Raw genomic sequence first — 21,066 nt, 5'->3', positions numbered from 1 at the left:
TAACCCCTCCAACATTGACTATTCTCATCTTTTGTCACCTTTGCCAATTTGCTGTGTTTAAGATGAAACATTAGCTTTGTTCTGATTTATCTATTTTCTGGTTTCATTTATAGGGAGAATTCCAATATTCTTCCAGCAATACATTAAATTATTGGTCATTGTAATGTAATGCCAAAAGAAAGGCAACTTCCCAAGGTTCAGAATACCAGCATAGGTGCTCTCCATTTTATTCAGTAACAAACCCAGAACAGAGAAGATCAAAACATGACATCATTCAAAATACAGCATTTACTAAGTGTGATTAAATAATCTCCAAGGACTACCCCACCCCAGGACCTTCCAATCATTCAATCAATTACAAAGTCTCTGTTCTAAATACTTCTCCACCCCTAGGCTATACCTTAATTAAGTCCACCACAAAGCCCCTCTTCTCAAATGGAGATTAGTTTCCAAACATAAGGTCAAAAGTTCCCCACCCCTGGATCACAAGTGAATCTACCCCAGAGTTACATCAAGTTTAAACACAGCACTTAATACCCAAATGGAGGTCTTTTCTTCATCTTGACAGGAGGCAAGTTCTCAGCAATCTTAGTTCCTGGGGAGACAAGGCTTAGCAAGGCCACAAGATACATTGCCAATCCCTTCATGAATTTATCCTCTGTCTGTAGAACAGTCCTAGAACCCCTGAACACATTAGCAAAGCCCTCTCCCAGGATTTCTGTAAACATACAACAAGAAAATCCTTCTTCAGGGCTTCTGAACCAACAGAAAGGCTCCCAGACCCCTGCAACAACAGCACTGTCCTTCACCAGTGGACAGTATTCACTCTGTCTGCAGGACAGTCTCCAGACCCCTGCAACAACAGCACTGTCCTTCATCAGTGGACAGTATTCATTCTGTCTGCAGGACAGTCTCCAGACCCCTGCAACAACAGCACTGTCCCTCACCAGTGGACAGTATTCACTCTCTGTCTGCAGGACAGTCTCAGGGCTTCTTAACCAAATGCCAGGTTCCAGGACTTCTTCAACAGGACAGTCTTTCACCAGTGGACAAACCTGGCAAAATAACATCAAAACAGACAGACAAAGTACCAGCAAAACAGCCATGTCTCCTCAGTCCTTGGCAGCTCAGGGGGCAGGTCTCAAAAGTCCAGGGCAATTCAAAGCGGCCACCAGCAATTCTCTTAGTCTCTCTCTCTCCCCACGAGGTGCTGCTTCCAAAAAGATCTTCTGCCTCTCTCTTGTCTCTCCAAATCTACATCACCAGCTCCTCCCAGTTCAGGACTTTCTTTTCACATCAAAAAGTCCATCCCACAGGTGGGATTAACAAGCTCTGGGTTTTAACACAATCAATTTGAAAACCAAGCCAATACAGGGGAATCTTTAATTGCCATTACTATCACAGTCATTAGGCCTCAAATTTAGAGTATCAATAGTTAAACTAATATTTCTAGGTGGTCTAAAAACTGTATAATTCTTAATTGCCTCTGACACTGCCATTGTCACTGTGGAAGGAGAAAGAACTATACATTGTTTGATGGCCTGCCATGGCCAAATAATTCATCAGCTAATGGTCAATCTACTAATACTCAGCCTCTCAATACTTAACTCATTCTTGATTCCAGGGTAGTGCTACAGATCAGGTAGACTCCACATGTTCCTAGGAGAGGTAGGTGGTTTGCTTGACTTGCCAAAAACCCCAATTTTGCTTCCCTTGTGGTAATGATGAGGGGAAATCCTAACTTCTACATAAATCTTTGGAGATTATAGAATCCCAGCAACAAAGCCAAGGAGAGTTCTTTTTTTGTTTTGTTTTGTTTTTTTAAAGCAATCGGGGTTAAGTAACTTGCTCAAGGTTACACAGCCAGTTATTTCTGGGTGTGGTGCTAAGTATCTGAGCCCGGATTTGAACCCCAGGTTGTCCCAACACTGGAGCCAGTGCTCTTACTCGCTGTGCTACCTGGCCACCCCAGGAGAGTTTTCTTAATTGTTTATAGGCTGAAGTATGAATCTTTTGCATTTTATTGCTATTTTAAATGAAGTTCATCCTATATTTGAATTTATGTTCATCCAAGTTCTTACTCAGGAACAAGGGCTCTTTTCTCATTTTTGTGGTGCCCTAAATATAAATAAAATCCAGATACTACAAGGGAAACTCTGGGTGGGGAGGTGAGCCAAAGAATATATTTTGCAAAAATCTCCCAAGATTGAACTTGGTACATATAAATCCTAAGCTTCAGTGGGCCATAGGTACTTTTGACGATACTTGAAACCTTATTAGTACGGTATAACCCATCAGAATTTGTTGAGTTTTGTCAATATAGTGTTCAAGAATCCATGGTCACCTCCCTACCACTTCAATACATCCAAATTAGACTTTTGTGGAGGACTTAAAATGAACATAAGCAAAAAGTCCACGACGAAGATAGTTATAGTTTCTGTAGCAACATGAGGGAAAATAATTCTTTGAAAATTTTAACAAGATCCTACATCTTCAACATAAGGATAGGCCCAAGAGAGGATAGTAGAAGTACATTGGAAAATATTGCTCAGACATAGAAATAAGAGACCAAAGGTTCATAGACTACTCAGTGGGCCCCTCACCCATATCTCATAAACATTTTTACCACAAAAGATGGTGTCACATGTCCCTGGACATGTCACATGTCATTGGATAACACTATAAATATATACATACGTGTATATAGATATATATGCAGATATGAAATTCCTGATTAGCAATTTGAGTAATTTCTTAATCAGTTGCCTGTGTGTATTTATGTCACTGACTAATTAGACTACAAGTCAAAATCAACATTGATCTAAAAGAAATGATAAATATGGGAAGAGGACACTATAACCAATTATAATAGCTTTAACCTGACCTATTAAAACAAATTATTCCTGCTAAAAAATGGGAATGGATAAAGCAAAAGTTGTTGAAACATATTATCACCTATTAACTGATAATAAAAAGCAATTGTTACACAGAGGAGGCTGAAATAACCCAGAAACCACTTCAGTCAGCAAACACATGACCTACTTGATAGAGGGACATGCTGAGCAAAGGGCAATACTGTTTTAGAACATAAACTCATTTGTACTTGTAGGGGATGAGGATGAAAGATTACAATCAATATCACCTCATAAAATAACTAAGAGTGGTAAAAGGAAAAATAAATTAACAAAAAGTTTGACATGAGAATCATATAAGATGGGTCATACAAAAAATTGTAGATGAAAATGGTAGGAGAAAAATTGGTGGAAAATGGAACAAATCTGCCAGAATTTTTATAATGACCTCTTTTCACCATCTATGACAGTGGAATCACTACATTTAGACTCTAATACCTTTTTCTTGAATGTGCTTAATGAGGAGGAGGAAAGTCATTGAAACAAAAATAAAGTTAAGGAGAACAGCTGGACTGAACCTAGTATAGAATAGAGATTTGTGCTAGAAGTGACATAAATTTGAAAACATTGAAAGATTACCTTTTTTGATAGCTGAAAGAGGTAAAGATAGCAGATAACTGGGGGTGGGGAGGTGGGAAACACCCTATCCACTATGTCACCTACCTGCCCCAACTGGCAGTATTATTAACAAACATTTGAGAAGACCTCAATAATTTGTATCTCTATAAATTTTTTATAAATCTGATCTACACATCCATTTAGTGAATCCTTATTGAAAATATGAAAAGAGAGCTCTTTTCTTTTGACTCTGGCAACATTCCATTGACAATGAATGCTGTAAGAGTCAAGGCTTTAGGCCCGGTCCGTCTGAGACCAACATGTAGCCCAGGAATATAGGACTTTGTTTTTCACCTCTTTGAATTTATTCTTTTTTCTCTTAGGTAAAGGAAAAGCTATGTTCTTGGTTGCTTCAAAAGGTCAGGAGCTACTGCAAAGCCTAGGAGCAGAATCCATGCCAGGTTCAGTAGCCAGTCAGGCCAGCATTGAGACCACAAGGAGCAATATTTAGAACATTCCTCACTGATAGTTAAGATGGCGATTCAGCTATCAGTTATGTCATATTTGGACTGAAATTAGTGGGGTTAATACTCCATAAAAACTAAGTTAATGCTAAAACCATTTTTCCCAAGTATCAAGGTGGTATAGAAGAGACTGTGTGTCCCCAGGTGTAGGAGGCAGAAAAATGTTTGTATTTCTGTTCTTGCTATATTTGTGAAATAAATCTCTTTGTAAAAGTTAAAAGAAAATGAAAATATGAGAACATACAGGCTTTTGAAAATTGTTTTCTATAGCAAACAAGGTAATCACTCACACATTTGACTGAAAGGCATCCAACTGTATTTGTTGTACAAAAACAGGCAGCAGGCCCAATTTGGCCCTTGGACCAAAGTTTGCCATTATCTGCTTTAGAACTATCAATATTAAGAAAGGAACATACATTAATAGAGAGATGTGATACTTGCCAAAGGTATTCACTTCTGTTTTGAAGGATGTCATACAGAGTCCAAATGAAAAAGGGGTTTTCTATAGATGCTGATCCTCCAGATGCTTCTGCTATGGATTATATTGTATTGATTGCATTAAGCCCCAGAATATAGCAGAACCTCTTCAATACTATTCATGACCATTAGATAACAATGACTTTAAAGATCCATAAGAGGAAAACCAAAAGGATTAAGAATACCCATTGTCCCAAGAATGACAAGCAGTTACATAAATGACCCATTTAGTTTGTCCACATCTATTTTAATACATCTATTTTAGACAGGCACTGCAGATGGATAATGAACTGGCCCCCAATTAAAAAGGAGGAAAGATGGTCTGGATTTCATTTAGTGATTTCAAGCTATTTACACACACACATACACGCACACAATTTTTTCAATATTAATATTCTTCCAGTGATGTTACATGAGTTATACAGAGCACCATAATGACCAAAGAATCAAAACTACAGGTAAACCAAAGGGTAATGGAGAGATTAGTGATGACTTCAGTTGGCTGCAACATATCACCAGTAATGACTTAGACACAATAAGTGACCTAAAAGATATTATCTATGAAACGCATGATTAGAAAAAAAGAAAAGTGGACTAGTCTTACAGTGAGAGAAAGGGACAACAGATAGAGACAGCCTGAATGTGGTATTGGTTATAGGGACCTTTTAAACTCTTCAAAATTACTGATGACCTAAAGGGCTTTTTCACATGAATTATGTCTATTAATATTTACTGTTAGAAAATAAAACTGATAAAATTTAAAAATACTTGTTTGTTAATTCATTAAGAATACGTCATAAGCCCATTACATGTTAACATATTTTTATGAAAAATAATGATATTTTCTTTTTAAAAAAAGAACAAAACAGTGAGAAGAATGGCCCTGCTTTACATATTCTTGCAAATCTCTTTAATGTGTGGCTTAATAGAAGACAGTTGGAGTCTCATATCTACTTCTACATCCAATCTGTTGCAATATGTTGTTTTGCTTGAAGTATATAAAGAAAATCCAGCCTCAAACAGATATGTGGTTGGAAAAGGGAAGAGCATTTTAATAGGCATATAATGTCCTAGTATCATGAAAATAGTTTTGATATTGCAGATCTCCAGAAAGGGTTTGAACACCCTCCCATACTTTGAGAACTGCTGGTTTAGTCCAACACACTCATTTTTACAGATGAGAGAACTGAGACTCAAGAGAGAAAAAGGTAAAGTGTTACACAAATAGTACTCATCAGAGGTGGTATTTAAACCCAAGTCTTAAACTTAAAAAAAATCTTTCAGCCTAGCAAGAATTCTACAATATTTGATCTCCACAAGGAAAAGTATTCTCTATTTAAAACATGCCACCAACACAATATTTTCAAGAACAATTGATTTAAAATGTGTCATCTTTCAGGGAGAAAATTTAAGCCCTTTATTGTTCCACTTAGTCTTACACCCATTGTAATTTCCCCTAAATAGAAATGAATAAAAAATTCCAAGTTATAGAGAGAGGTGTACTGAAATATTTTATTAATCATTTGCTATACATAGGTGACACTGCCAGATGATTCTATCATAAAACATATTAAATAGCTTCTTCATCTCATAGGGAAATTTCATATAGGAGGATGTCTTCTAGATCTAAATTTCCCAAATGACATAAAAATGTTATTTGGATTTTAAAAATATAAGATTGCTAATGTATGCCGAGGAAAGATATATATTACGACTTTAAGGTTTAATCCAAAGGTCAAATTGAACCAACAAATGAAATACTTTGATCTCCTTCAAGCAAAACATATTAAGCACAAAGTTATTAAAGAAAAAGCTGAAAATTTACAAAGTCATTATCATTTATATAGTATTTGTTTTAATACACATTTTTGGAACTATAAAATTGACCACAACAGATTTGGAAAGTAGTCTTACCAAAAAACTCATGCAATGTGTGTATGTGTACATGCACATGTATGTGTATGTATAAGTTTATGTGTATATGTACATATACATATAGGTCTGTTTGTTGTTGAGTTGAGTCCTGTTTGACTCCTTTTGAGGTTCTCTTGGCAAAGATACTGGAATGGTTTGCCATCCCTCCTCCAGCTGATTTTACAGATGAGGAAAGAGAGGCAAACATAACTGAGTGTCTTGTCCTGGGTTACACAGCCAGTAAGTGTTTGAGGTCAGATTTGAACTTAGAAAGATGACTCTTTCTGACTTATAGAGACCAGGGCTGTATGCATTGTACCACCTAGCTGCCCATAATGTATGTATATATGTGTGTATGTATGTATGAATGCATGTATTTGTATATATGTGTGTATATTGTGTATATTCTGTCTCAGAGAGCCATCCCATATAACAAATAATATATATATATATATATATATTTTTGCTTTTTGGTGGGCAATTGGGGTTAAGTGACTTGCCCAAGGTCACACTGCTAGTTTTTGTGTTAAGTGGCTGAGGTCGGATTTGAACTCAGGTCCTCCTGACTCCAGGGCAGGTGCTCTATTCACTGCGCCACCTAGCTGCCCGCAAATAATATTTTTTAAAGAAAAAGAGGAAGGGGTGGCCAGGTAGCACAGTGAGTAAGAGCACCAGCCCCAGAGTCAGGATAACCTGGGATCGAATCCAGGCTCAGACACTTAGCACCCACCCAGAAACACCTGGCGGTGTAACCTTGAGCAACTCACTTAACCCCAATTGCTTAGGGGCGGCCAGGTGGCACAGTGAATAAGAGGACCGACCCCAGAGTTGAGATGACCTGGGATCGAATCCAGGCTCAGATGCTTAGTACCACACCCAGAAATAAGTGGCTGTGTAACCTTGAGCAAGTTACTTAACCCCAATTGCTTTAAAAAAAAAAAAAAGAGGAAGAAGAAAGAAAAAAATCATCGTCTTTCTCTTTGGAGCCGATGATCATGTATTACGGCAGCTATCATAGCAAAGATCAAGGCCATTTTCATGGGGAGAAGGAGGAGCTGCTCAAATAGATGATCTAAAGGTGGGACTTTCTAAGTTTTGAGTGGAAAAGGTCATTATAGAATCTGTCCCCAAGCTATCTAAGATCCAAGTTGTATGAAAATACATTGCCCAAGTCCTGTCACCAACTAGACTCAGAAAGAAAAACTTGGAAAATTCTACAAGGGCAAGTAATACAAATCCCTGTTTTGGGGTCCCAAGAAGACAAATGCTATGTGCCACAGGCTTAATGAACATGAGGAAAGCATGAAGAACAAAAAAAAAAAACAGGAGAGGAAGGAATGTACTGTACTCTCTTTGGAAATTAGCTGGTAAGGCATAATTTGTTAAAATACTCAATAAAAGGACAAGTTATTATTTACAAAATTAACAAAACAAAATTCAAAACATTCTGAAAATATGTGTAATGAACCACATCCATGGCCTTCCTATTTCTGTAAAGAAGTAGAGTATAGGTGTCTTATATATCTTCTTTGGAACTATAGTTTTTTTTTTGTAGTTGTGCCTTTGATTTTTGATTTTATTTTATTTTGATTTTGATTGCTTTGACTGTGTTTCTATTTACATTGTTGTAGTCTATGTATTTTTTCCCTTGGCTATGATTATTTCACTCTGTAGTTCATGTAGATCATTTAATGCTTCTTGATAGTCATCACATTTGTCATTTCTTACAGCACAGTAGTATGCCACCACATTCATGTACCACAATTTGTTTAGCCATTTCCCCATTGATGGTTATCTGCTTTGTTTCCAATTGATTGTTTAATCACAGAAGGTGTTGCTAGAAATATTCTGGTCTACTTGGGGACTTTCTTCTTATCAATGGCCTCCTTGGGATTCTCTGGGTCAAATGACATGGACATTTTAGTCACTTTATTTGCAAAATTCTAAATTGCTTTCCAAAACAGCTATACTGAATCACAATGCCACGTTTGCTGCATTACTGTGTCTATCTTCCCACAAGACTTCCAATGCTATTTCCATCTTTTATTGGATGTAAGGTGAAACCTTAGTCCGTTCAATTTTCATTTCTCTTAATATTATTGATTTGGAGCATTCTTTCAGATGGTTGGTAACAGTTTACAGTTCTTTTGAGAACGAATTTTCCATATGCTTTGAGTATTTATCTATTGAGAAATAGCTTTTGGTATATGGATATAGAAATAGATACAGATGACATGTGTCAAAGATGTGTATATACATATGTTATAATACATATACATACATACCCATATATTTGAGTTGTCTATCTTGGATACCAAACCCTTATATGAGAAATTTGATACTAAGATTTTTTTCCTTAGTAGATCATTTCCTTTCTTAAGCTAGATTCATTAAGTTTGTTTTTACAGCTATTGAGTTTTATGTAATCAAAGTTATCTCTTTTATCTTTTGAAACTATTTCTATCCCTTGTTTGGTTAAGAATATATCCTCTATACAGAACTGTGAAAAGGATAATATGCTTCTCTTCTAAATTTTTTACCATATGATTTTTAATAAGATCACATATCCATTTTGAACTTATTATGAACTATGATATAAGATGTTGATCTAAGCCTAATTTCTGCCAGGCTTCTTTCTAGGTTTCCCTGAAGTTTTTATCAAATAGGGAATTCTTTCTTAAGTAATTTATGAAAAACCCATACAATATTGATGAAACACAAGGTCCTTCAGCTTAAAGCAGCCCTGGAAAATTAACACTTCATTTTCAAAAAGGAGCAAGAGGACTCAGAGCCCTTCTTAGAGCTTATGATAAACATGCTGAATACTTAAAGAAATACTTTTGGGACAACAGACATCATTTCACCAAGTAAAGATTGATAATAAGTACTGCCAATGGATTTATTAAATGTAAATGAAAATGGTTTACCTCCAAATGTAGCCTATGAAATGATTGAGATCCAAGAATAGAATCAAAAGACTCTATTCATGTGACACTCACATGAACTCAAACAATATTATATGTTCATAGAGAAGAATCAAACAAATGACTGATTTTTTGGGATTTATTTATGGAAACAGAGAGTTTATGATGGCAAACCAGGCCATTACCACCTAAAATTAAGAGAGGTCATCCTTAAGAAGCATGGGTTTATTCACTGATGTAGATAATGGAAGGAAATTATAGAAACTGTGTAATTCTCCAAAATTTTAGTACCTATGAAATATCCAACAAGGAATGACCTGATGGCTAGAATTATACAGTAGAAGCTGACTAGCTTTTATAAATTGGCAGAAAATAAATCCCCATTCTATAAATATAGACCTCAATCTATTCTTAAAGTTTCAGCTGACATCCTGTATTGGAACCGGAGCATCATCATAGACACCAGTATAGAACACAATCATCCAGACATAACATTGACCAATAAAAATTTAAGAATACTATTATTAATAGATGTTTCATGTCAACTACATGAACCAGGTAGAATGAAAAACTTCCAAGAAGTCTTAGAAACTGAAAGTAGCACAATGACCAGTCATAATTCTGGAGGACTCAGGATGAAACAGCTACTTACTCACTTTTTCATAGAGAGGTGATGGACTCAAAGTGAAGACTGATGTGTTTCTTTCTTTCTTTTTTTGGACATGGTTAGCATGTGAATTTTTTCTTTTTCTTGACTAATCATGTTTATAACAGTTTATGTTTTTCTTACTTTATGAGGTAGAAGGAAAGGTGGTAGGGAGAGGATTCAGAACTGAACATAAAATTTAATTTTTAAAAGAGTTAAAAGTTTCAAGAGACCTAGTAGAAGAAATCAAAATCATGTTGGAACAAGATGATTTACATATCATTACTATTGTCCTATTTGCTCTTAGAATTGCCTTCAACTCATTTTCAGTGAGTCTACAGAGGTATAATAGCAGGCTAGCAACTTGTTGTAGCCCCATTTCTATATGAATTCCATATAAAATGATGATATATCTCATGTCGATAATAACATTAACAGCTGACATTTATGTAGCACTTCAACGTTCACAAAGTGTTTTTGCATGCTATTTAGTTTGAGTCTCATAAGTTGTGAAATAGGTTTTATAGATAGGTGAGATAGATGATAGATAAATAGATAGATAGATAAATAGAAAGACAGACAGACATGCATGTATTTTTAATTGAGGCAGAATTCTTACTTAAAAACAAAACCAACAACATAAAAACCCCAGAACTTTCACATCCAGCAGATGTGACTACCTTTTAAAGTAGTCATGTTTGGAGGCTATACCCTCATAAAAGTTATGTGACCATTGCTTAACGCATTTCTGAAACAACTGTCTTTTTACACAGTTAATAAATTGTCTCTGGAAGCAATTTGAAAAGTGGAGTTAAGAGAGAAGCCGTTCAAAGTGGAGTCTTATTGTTTCATTATTGTCCTTCATTATCTTATTAACCACGGAAAAAAATCTTTTAATTTTGAAATTACATTCTATGGATAAATATGGAATATTTTACATAACCTTTGAATTGGTGGTCTTAATAATGTTAGTATACAATTAATGTTTTGCATTTTTATTATTCTGGAAGCTGCTAACACTTTCTAAACAATTCAATTCACTTTGCTAGGTTCTGGATTCTCCTAAAAGTCAAGATGCCAAGTGGAGTTAATTCCTTTTTGAAATAGCTAAGAACCCATTATAAGTTTAGACCACTGACCTGAGGGTTTTTTTTTCACCATGAATCAGATTATATAGTATTAATGCTACTACTTCGTCTCTTTCTAAAAGCCTTCTTTTCCTAATGGCTTTATTATTCAATCTCTTTTGATGATTAGAGAATTTGATAATTGGATTCATTCATTGCATGATAAATCTGGTAGGAATTTTTTTCTCTATCATCAGCAGTTGCAGAGGTTTTGTCTAATAAAAAGACTAGAAGATTGATGCCTCTTTGAGTTATTTTCTCATATTTCCAGTTTGTTCTTATCTCCAGACATCATGATCCAAGAAATAAATCTGGATCTAACACAAGACATATGAAAATAGATAATAGTTTAAAGAAAATGAAGAAAGATCTTGTATCTATAAGGGAAAGAGCTGACATCTGAAATGAGCTTTGTCATCTGTAAAAAATGTTACAATACAAATTGATAACAAAATATTCAAAACATGGAGAAAGTAGCAAAAAACAATATAAATGAAGGAATAGAATCCACTGGAAATAAAATCCTTTAGTTAGGAGGCAAAATAGTGAAATATGCCACAAAAAAAGACAAAGTACAACTCAATTAAAAAGAGTTGAATACTTTAATATCAAAGATGATGGGACTAGGCAACAAACTTGGAGAAATAACCTGAGTAATCAGGTTGAATGATGCAGAGAGAGAATAACCATTTTCCAGGAAAACACTGAAGCAAAATTTCCAGATGTTAAAAGGTCAACTGACAAACTACAGATTGATAGAATTCCCTGAGCACCCTCAGAGATTTAATTCACCCAGACACATTATTATCAAACTAGATCTTTATAGATGAAGAAAAGATTTTGAAAGCAGTTAAAGAGTTTGGTAAAATGAGATGAATGATGGAATGGGAATCAGAGAATAGAACGTTAAAAATCTGCTTGTTGTTTAATATCTTTGTGACTTTGGGCAAGTCACTTGACTTCCTTTAGTTTCCTAAACTCTAAAATGAAGTGGTTGGACTCTATGATTTCTAAGATCCCTTTTAATTCCAAATTTCTTATATTTATGATCCTATACATGTATCCCAGTTTAAATTAAATAGAATTATCTATCATATGAAAACAGAGAAGTAGCAGCAACATGATTTACAGAAAGTTAATCCAGAATCTCTTACCCAGCTAAATTAGAAATAATATTTGAAGATTAAAAATTCTTTATTCACCACAATGTTTCTAAACAGAAGACTTCAAAATGTGAATAGGTTCAGGGGGAAAAAAAGAACTATTAAGTAATATCTAGAGGACAAAGGTATTTGATATGAAAATTGATCATGAATATTAGGTAACATCAGCTCTAAAACTCTGAATCACCAAAATAATAGAAGGGGATTCCATGTAGGTGTTATACATAGTGAACTAACCAGCAATTTTTGTTTGAAGGGCAAGTACTACAAACCACACCAAGTACAAATTACCTGCCTTAATGGATCATTGGGGAGAGTGCAAATAACTAATACTGCAGGACACCACGAAACTTCTACTGGGGATACTGCCCCCGACATACAGCAAAGGAAACAAATGATTTGATCAGTTGTTTCTTCACATTGTCCCTTGAGAAGCCTGATAAATGGCGAATGAGTGGAGTGATAAAATTTATATAGCAATAGATAGATAATTTGGGGGAGAGGGGAATGAAAGAGGGCTATAAGTCAACTTCCCCCAAACATTCAAAGCATCATGCTAGAGCTAAAAGAGACTTTAGGAAATATCTATTTTTAAATCCTTCAATTTACAGAGTGAGAATGTGAAGGAGGAAGTGACTTGTTCAACTTCATAGGCTAATGCTGACTCAACTCTTAAGGAAACTGAGGATGGAGAACTGAATCAAGCTCATAAGAATACAAGTCATTTACCAACTGATAAATGTTCAAAGTCTATTAACAGGAAGTTTTCAGAGGAAGAAAATAAAGATATAAGCATATGAAAAAATGCTCTAAATCACTACTGAACAGAGAAATGCAAATCCAAACAATCTTAGATATCACATCTGACTGGTCAGATTGACTCACATGACAAAACAGCAAAATGATAAATGTTAGAGAAGATGTGGGAAAACTGGAACACTAATGCATTGTTGGTGGAGTTGTGAACTGATCCAACCATTCTGGAGAGTAATTTGGAACTATGCTCAAAGGGCTATAAAAATGTGTATACCCTTTGACCCAGAAATACCACTTCTAGGGCTGTATCCCAAAGAGATCACAAAAATGGGAAAATGACCCATGTATACAAAAATATTTATAGCAGCTCTTTTTGTTGTAGTCAAGAACTGGAAAGCAAGGGGATGCCCATCAAGTGCAGAATGGCTGAACAAGTTTTGTTATATTGATAAAATGGAATACTATTCTGCTATAAGAAATGACAAGCAAGTGGACTTCGGGAAAACCTGGAGAGACATAAACTAGTACTGAGTGAGGGGAGCAGAACCAGGAGAACATTGTACACAATTACAGACACACTGTATCTGTGATAACTGACTATGATAATCTGGGCTCCAGGCGGCTAGGTGGCACAGTGAATAGAGCACCGGCCCTGGAGTCAGAAGGTCCTGAGTTCAAATATGGCCTCAGCTGTGTGACCTTGAGCAAATCACTTAACCCCAATTGCCTTCCAAAAAAAAAAAGATAATCTGGGCTCCCTTCAGCAATGCAAGGTTATAAGACAATTCCAAAGGACTCATAATGGAAAAGGCTATCCATATCCAGAGAAAGAATTATGGAGTCTGAATTCACATTGAAGCAAACTATTTACTTTCTCTCTTTTTCATTTTGCTTTATTTCTTCCTTCTTGTTATTGATTCCATTGGTTATAATTCTTCTTTACAACTTGACTAATGTTTAATGTGAAGGTATATGTAGAACCTATATCAGATTGCATTACTGCCATGGGGGAGGGAGAGAAAATTTAGAACTCAAAAACTTGTCGAACTTAATGTTGTAAACTAATAGTAAATAATTTTTTTAAAAAACTGAGGATGAGCTGAATTGGGACCAAAGAAACAGAAATATCTTAGACACACAGACTGTTAGAGCTTGCATGGACCTTAAAAATTACTTTGTTCAAAATTTCTAGGAAAACTGGAGAACAATTTCATAGAAACTAGGCATAGACTAACATTTCACACCATTATAACAAGATAAGGTCAAAATGGGTATATGAAAAAAATGGGTATATGATTTAGATATAAAGGGTGATCTAAGCAAATTATGGGAACATAGAAAATTTTACCTTTCTGATTTATGGATTAGGAAAGAGTTTATGACCAGAAAAGAAAAATAGAGGATCATGGAAAGTAAAATGGATAATTTTTATTACATGAAATTAAGGTTTTACACAAACAAAATATAGCCAAAATAAAAGGAAAGCAGGAATCTGGGGGGGGGGGAATTTTTTACAGCAAGCTTCTCTGATAAATGCTTCATTTCCCAAATATATATAGAACTAAACCAAAATAAAATAAGAGCCATTCCCCAAATATAAATGATTAAAGAATATGAAAAAAAGTTTTCAGGAAAAGAAATTGAGGTTATCAATAATCACATGAAAATTGCCATAAATCACTACTGATTAGAGAAACGCAAATCAAAGTGATCTTTAGGTACTACCTTACCCCTATCAGATTGGCTAACATGACAGAAAAGAAAAATGATAAATGTTAGAGAGGATATGGAAAAGCAGGGACACTAATGCACTCCTGGTAGAGTTATGAACTGATCCAACTGTTCTGGAGAACAATTTGGAACTATGCCCAAAGACCAACCAGACTGTGCCTACCCTTTGACCTAGCAATACCACTACTAGGTCTGTATCCCTGTGGCTCACTCTTAGACATTAGTTTGAAAAGAAGCGATGAAAAAAATTTTATATGGTGAAAACTTTTATTTCACTTTTAGTGATGGGTCCCATTTTTAATCTTCTCCATCTTTGCCGCCACCCCTTCCATTGCTTTTATCCTATTCTCCCATTGCCACCACTCTTATTGAGACAATAAAGAAATTCCATCTCTTCTGTGGAGGAAGTATAACCTAGCATTTAAGTCTCTCCTGATTGGGAAGAAAATAATCACTTGATGCTCTATGCCTCTATAGAGGTAGAGTTGGCAAGAGCCTTCAGAGGAGATATGTTCTTTTGTTTCCTGACTTTCAGATAGGGCACACTTCATGCTAGGTTCTCTTCATGGAGAGGACCCTGGAAGGAGAGAAAGAGTTTGGGAAGAAATTGGTATGTAGAAGGAATAGAGCCTTGATATATCCCTGACTTCTAGTTTGTCACACTTAAGAATTCTGGGAATTAATCTGTTAGTGAGATTATGGGCTCTGTCTCTCTCTTAGTTGAATTGAGATATTTTGCTTTTGGTGGGAAAGTCCTTTCACTATGTCTGTTGTGTATATTCTAATCTGCATAACTTTGCTGATTTCTGTTTGCTGTTGATTTAGACAAATGGGTTTATTCACTATTCATTAGTTGTGATAGTTTTTGTGTCACTAGTATTTGGTGGGAAGGGAATCAAATTATTGGATATAACCTGGGACACCTCTTCCTCATTAAGGAATAGCAACCAGAAAAACAACTTGATCCTAAACATCATTACATCATTTTCCTTAGACTGGCAATATTTAGGAGGGACAGATAGATCCAATATCTCCTCTCTGGGGAAAGAAGAGTTGTAGGTCAGTCTTATGAACTTACTCTCTTACTCCTCTCCAAGCAGGAAAGAAAGTTTCCTTTGCATAAAAATAGTGGGAGATGATAGAGATATCTATTCATACATACCTTCCTGAATTTATATAAACACATGTGGATACACATACAACTTCTATGGGCAAAACATACATTCTACATGAGCAATATCAACTATGAATCTGGAATCCATGGCTGTAGGCCCCATTGTACAGCTGTATTTATAACTTATGGTCACTTACCTCCTGAAAGAACAGGAAGGTCCTTGCTGCATAAGTTAGTTTTTCCTTAGAAAGGTAATTAAACTGACTGTGTTTGATAATTGTCTTGATAATTGTCTAAGAGATTCTGGCTTGAATTGTTGAAATAACTTCACAATCATCTAAGGCATAAGGAGCTCAGTGATGTCCTCCTTAGGCTTGGCAGACTTAACCTGTAAGCCAATACACCCTTCTAACTAGGTGTGACATTAAGTTACAGGTGAGGGTGAAGGGAGATGTGTGCTGCTGAACTAATACTATATTTTTGCAACATGTTCATACTATCATTGAATAAACTTACTTAAAAAAAAGGTTACGTGGTCAATCAATGAATATTTCATTTCATAATAATACTAAATCTGCACCATTGAACTGGCCTGATTCAGGCTTTGTTCAGACCACCTTCTATGTTCACCCCTGGGCTGGAAAGTAGGGTATCTGTAGCTCTCTTTTGTATCTTAATCTTCTCCTTTTGTAAAACTCCCTACTATGTATCCTCTTCACACACACACACACAAAATATGGATTCATTTTTGTTTTGTTTTGCTTTTTTTTATGAGAGCATTTGGGGTTGAGTGACTTGCCTGAGAGAGAGAGAGAGATTCATCTTGCCTTTGAAAATCTAGCCCCAGTTATTTTCTACTTAAAATTTTAAAGTAGGGGCAGCTAGGTGGCACAGTGAGTAAAGCGTTGGCCCCAGAGTCAGGAGGACCCAAGTTCGGTTCCAGCCTCAGACACTTAACACCCACACACAACAAAAAAACTAGCTGTGTAACCTTGGCAAGTTACTTAACCCCAACTGCCCTCCAAAAAGGCAATAAATAAATAAATGATTTTTAAAGTAATCCTGAAACAAAGGCAAAATTCCACAACCAGTATTAAATAGGAGTGCATATTTTGGGTAACTTAAACCAAATAACAGTAACTTAACTGCCTGGAGTCAGGAAAAACTGAGTTCAAATGTGACTTCAGACACTTATTAGTTCTGTGACCCTGAGCAAGTCATTTAACCCTGTTTGTCTCAGTTTCTTCATCAAAATGAGCTGGAGAAGGAAATGGCAAACCACTCCAGTGTCCTAGCCAAGAACACCTCAAATAGGGTCACAAAGTGATATGACAGAAAGGACTGAATAACAATCAGGGAGAATGATTTTCCTAAGCTCATTGTATGTGGTCAGGGGTGGAAAAAGAGGTACTATTCTTAACTAGATTAATTAAAGGAAGCTACCTCATTATCTAATCATCACTTCAACCTATCTTCAAGGAGAACAGAGTTTATCCCCTGAACTTTGACTTACTTTCCGTTTAGAAACTGGTTAGTCCCTTGAAAAAGATGTTACAAAAGGATTTCAGACTAGGCCCTTGACATAATAATATTATTATTTTTCTATATTAATATTTTTTATTATATTATATATACATAATATATCTTAATTAATATTTTTCTATAATGAATTCATTAATTTTCATTTTCAACATTCACTTCCATAAGATTTTGAGTTTTAAATTTTCTTCCCCTTCCTCTCCTCCCTTCTCCTCAAGATGGCATGCACTCTGATAGAGGCTCCACTTACACATTCATATTAAAGATATTTTCACATTAGTCATGATGTAAAGAACTAGAACCAATAGGAGGAACCATGAGAAAGAAGAAACAAAACAAAACAACAAAAGAAAAGAAAAGGAGAGGAAATAGTCTGCTTCCATCTGCATTCAGACTCCAAAGCTCTTTCTCTGCATGGGGACAGCCTTTTCCATTGTGAGTCTTTAGGCATTGTCTTAGATCCTTGCATTGCTGAGAAGAGCTCAGTCTGTCAAAGTCAGTCATAACACAATGTGACTTGTTATGTGTACATTGTTGTCCTGGTTTTGCTCATTTTATTCAGCATCAGTTCATATAAGTCTTTCCAGGTTTTCCTTAAGTCTGCTTGCTCATCATTTCTTATATCATAATAGTATTCCCTTACATTCATATACCACAACTTATTCAGCCATTCCCCAGTTGATAGACATCCCTTCAATTTCCAATTCTTTGCCACCACAATATATTAATATTTTTTAACACAACTAAAGACTGTGTGGATATTCACATATACTTATAGAGGAGTTCAATCTGTGGTACTATTAATCACACACTTCCTCTGCTATTTACAAAATGTATCTTATTATGAACTTAAAAATCATCAATAAATGAACATTTCTATGTATAAGGAAAACACCAAGGAAGATTGTTTTTTTTTAAATCCATGAATTTCTGTTATATACAATTTGATTTTTTTGAATTAAATTTCACACAGAAATAAAAAATTTCTATTTGTGTCCCCTTCTGAACATCTGTTTTGTTTTCTCCTCTGTATTTTAAATATTTTATTTTGCTTTTTTCTTTCTTTTTTCCCCCATCTCTACTAATATTCACTTACTCATCCCCTACCCCAAAGAAATTACTTTTTTACTTTTCCTGATTCTTTAAGTTCCTCTTAAATCTTTAACCCACAAGGTCCTCTGTGACTTGATAATTCCTCTTTGTTCTATATTTTACTCTTTAGTTCAACTTCCTTTTGCTTTTTTTAAAATGAAATGAAATTTTTTTGTTGCATTTTAAATTCCAAGCTGTCTCCCTCCCCCCCTCCCCATCTCATCTTAGAGAAGGCCTCTATTCATCACAGGTATATATATATAGCTACATCTCTCTTTCTCTCTGTAATACCATATTATGCACACTTCTATTTATCAATTCTTTCTCTAGATGTGGATATCATCTTCCTTCCTAGGTCCTTTCGAGTTTATTTGATCATATAACTTTCATAGTTAGGAGTAGGAAATGTGTCTTTAGCCAAGTACAGAACAGAAACAAAAAATATAAAAATAGATAACATTACATGAAACTGAAAAGCTTCTAAAAAAACTAATTTAATGCATCAAGTTTAAGAAGAGAAGCAGTAAAATAGGAGCCCATGTCTTCTTGACTCTAAGACCATCTCTTTATTTACTACACCACTGCTTTGGATATTTCTTGGTTAGTAGATTTTTGTAAGATAGTTGATGCAAATAAGTTTGTCTTAGTCAGATTTTCTTCTTATTCCCAACTGATTTTATTTGTACTTTTAAAAAATTATTTATTTAGCACTTTATTTTTGACAATTACATGTAAAAACTATTTTTAACATTTGGTTTTAAATTTTGAGTTCCAATTCTCTCCTTCCATCCCCCACCCCACTACTGAGAAAACAAGCCATATACATGTGTAGTCTTGCAAAAACATATTTCCATATTAGTTATGTTGTAAAAGAAATCATAGAGCGGGGCGGCCAGGTAGTACAGCGAGTAAGAGCACCGGCTCCAGTGTCAGAAGGACCTGGAGATCGAATCCTGGGCTCAAACACTTAGCACCCACCCAGAAACACCTGGCCGTGTAACCTTGAGCAAGTTACTTAACCCCAATTGTTTAGGGGTGGCCAGGTGGCTCAGTGAGTAAGAGCACCGGCTCCAGTGTTGGGACAACCTGGAGATCGAATCCCGGGCTCAGATACTCAGCACCTTGAGCAAGTTACTTAACCCCGATTGCATAAAAAAAAATTATGCCTCAGTCTGTAGTCAGTTTCCATCAGTTCCTTCTCTGGGATGGCTAGAATTTTTTTTTTTTTATCATAAGTCTTTCAGAGTTGTCCTGGATCACTGTATTGCTGAGAGTAGCTAAGTCATTCACAGTTGATCATGTTACATTATTGCTGTTACAGTGTGCAATGTTCTCCTGGTTCTACTAATTGCACTTTGCATCCTGCTCATCATTTCTTATAGTGCAATATTATTCCATCACAATCATATACCACAACTTGTTCAGCCATTTCAATGTGCAATTCTTTGCCATCAGAAAAGAAGCACTAGAAATATTTTTGTACATATAAGTTGTTTTTCTTTTTTGTGTTTTTTCTCTTTTGGGATGGACACCTAGTGGTGGTATTGCTGGGTCAAATAGTATAGAAAGTTTAGTTGCACTTTGGGCATAATTCTAAATTGCTTTCCAGAATGATTGGATCAGTTCGCAACTCCAGTAACAATGCATTAGTATCTCAATTGTCCCCTATCCCATTTGTGATTTGTCATTTTTCTTTTCTGTCCTATTAATCAAATTAACATGTGTAAGGTAGTACCTCAGAATTGCTTTAATCTGCATTTCTCCAATCAATAGTAATTTAGAGCATTTTTTCTTATAGCTATAGATACCTTTCATTCTTCATCTGAAAACTGTTTGTATCCTCTGACCATTTATCAATTGGGGAATGACTCATATTTTTATAAATTTGACTCAATTTTCTATACATTTGAGAAATGAGGCCTTTATAAGAGAAAATTGCTTCAAAATTTTTTTCACAGTTATGATTGCTAACTGGATGTCCCTTAATTCCATTCCCTGCCCCCCCCATTCTATTTTCTCTCTCCTTTCATCCTGTCCCTCCTCAAGTGTTTTGCTTCTGATTGCCATCTCCCCCATTTTGCCCTCCCTTCTATCAGTCTCACCCCCTTCTTTTATCCCCTTCCTCTCTTACTTTTCTGTGGAGTAAGTTAGGTTTCTATATCCAACTGGCTGTGTATGTTATTCCCTCTTTGAGCCAATTCCAATGAGAGTAAGGTTCGAGTGTTCCCTGTCATCTCCCTCATCTTTCCTAAGGGCACTCTCAAGGTCTCTCTTAAGACCTTTGGAACTGATTATGTGATATGGGAAACACTAACACAGGACCCCTCCGCAGGGTGTGCCCTCATCAGAAGTTGCTGTGCTCTAGGAGCAAAGCAAAATTGAAACAGCTCAAAGGAAATGCAGGATGAGCAAGTTTAGAGTATCCAACCCAAATGTTCACACAGACTATTTGGCCAACTTGTGGTAGAGCATTCCAAGCTTGTATAAGTCTCATCAGCCACAGTTGGATACACTGAAACTTGACTCTAGCATAGTGATATCATTTGGATCCTCTTCGAGAATGAAGGACAAAAACCAACCAATCAACTA

The 21,066-nt window shown here is 35.6% G+C and overlaps 1 long non-coding RNA gene across 1 annotated transcript; it reads right to left on the bottom strand.

The window, feature by feature from the left end:
- Nucleotides 1–270: 270 nt before the first annotated feature.
- On the bottom strand, nt 271–1,390 carry LOC138164533 (uncharacterized). Its single transcript, XR_011169107.1, has 2 exons — nt 1,056–1,390; nt 271–595 (listed from the first exon to the last, which is right to left on the bottom strand). It is a non-coding gene; the product is annotated as an uncharacterized lncRNA (long non-coding RNA).
- Nucleotides 1,391–21,066: the final 19,676 nt, after the last annotated feature.

The sequence above is a fragment of the Petaurus breviceps genome, unplaced genomic scaffold, assembly GCF_028583685.1.
Source record: "Petaurus breviceps papuanus isolate PSGF00001 unplaced genomic scaffold, PetGlider_PUasm1.0 190, whole genome shotgun sequence".
In the NCBI taxonomy this organism is placed as follows: Eukaryota; Metazoa; Chordata; class Mammalia; order Diprotodontia; family Petauridae; genus Petaurus; species Petaurus breviceps.
The sequence above is the reverse complement of the archived record's forward strand: the minus strand, read 5'-3'. Positions and strand labels throughout refer to the sequence as shown.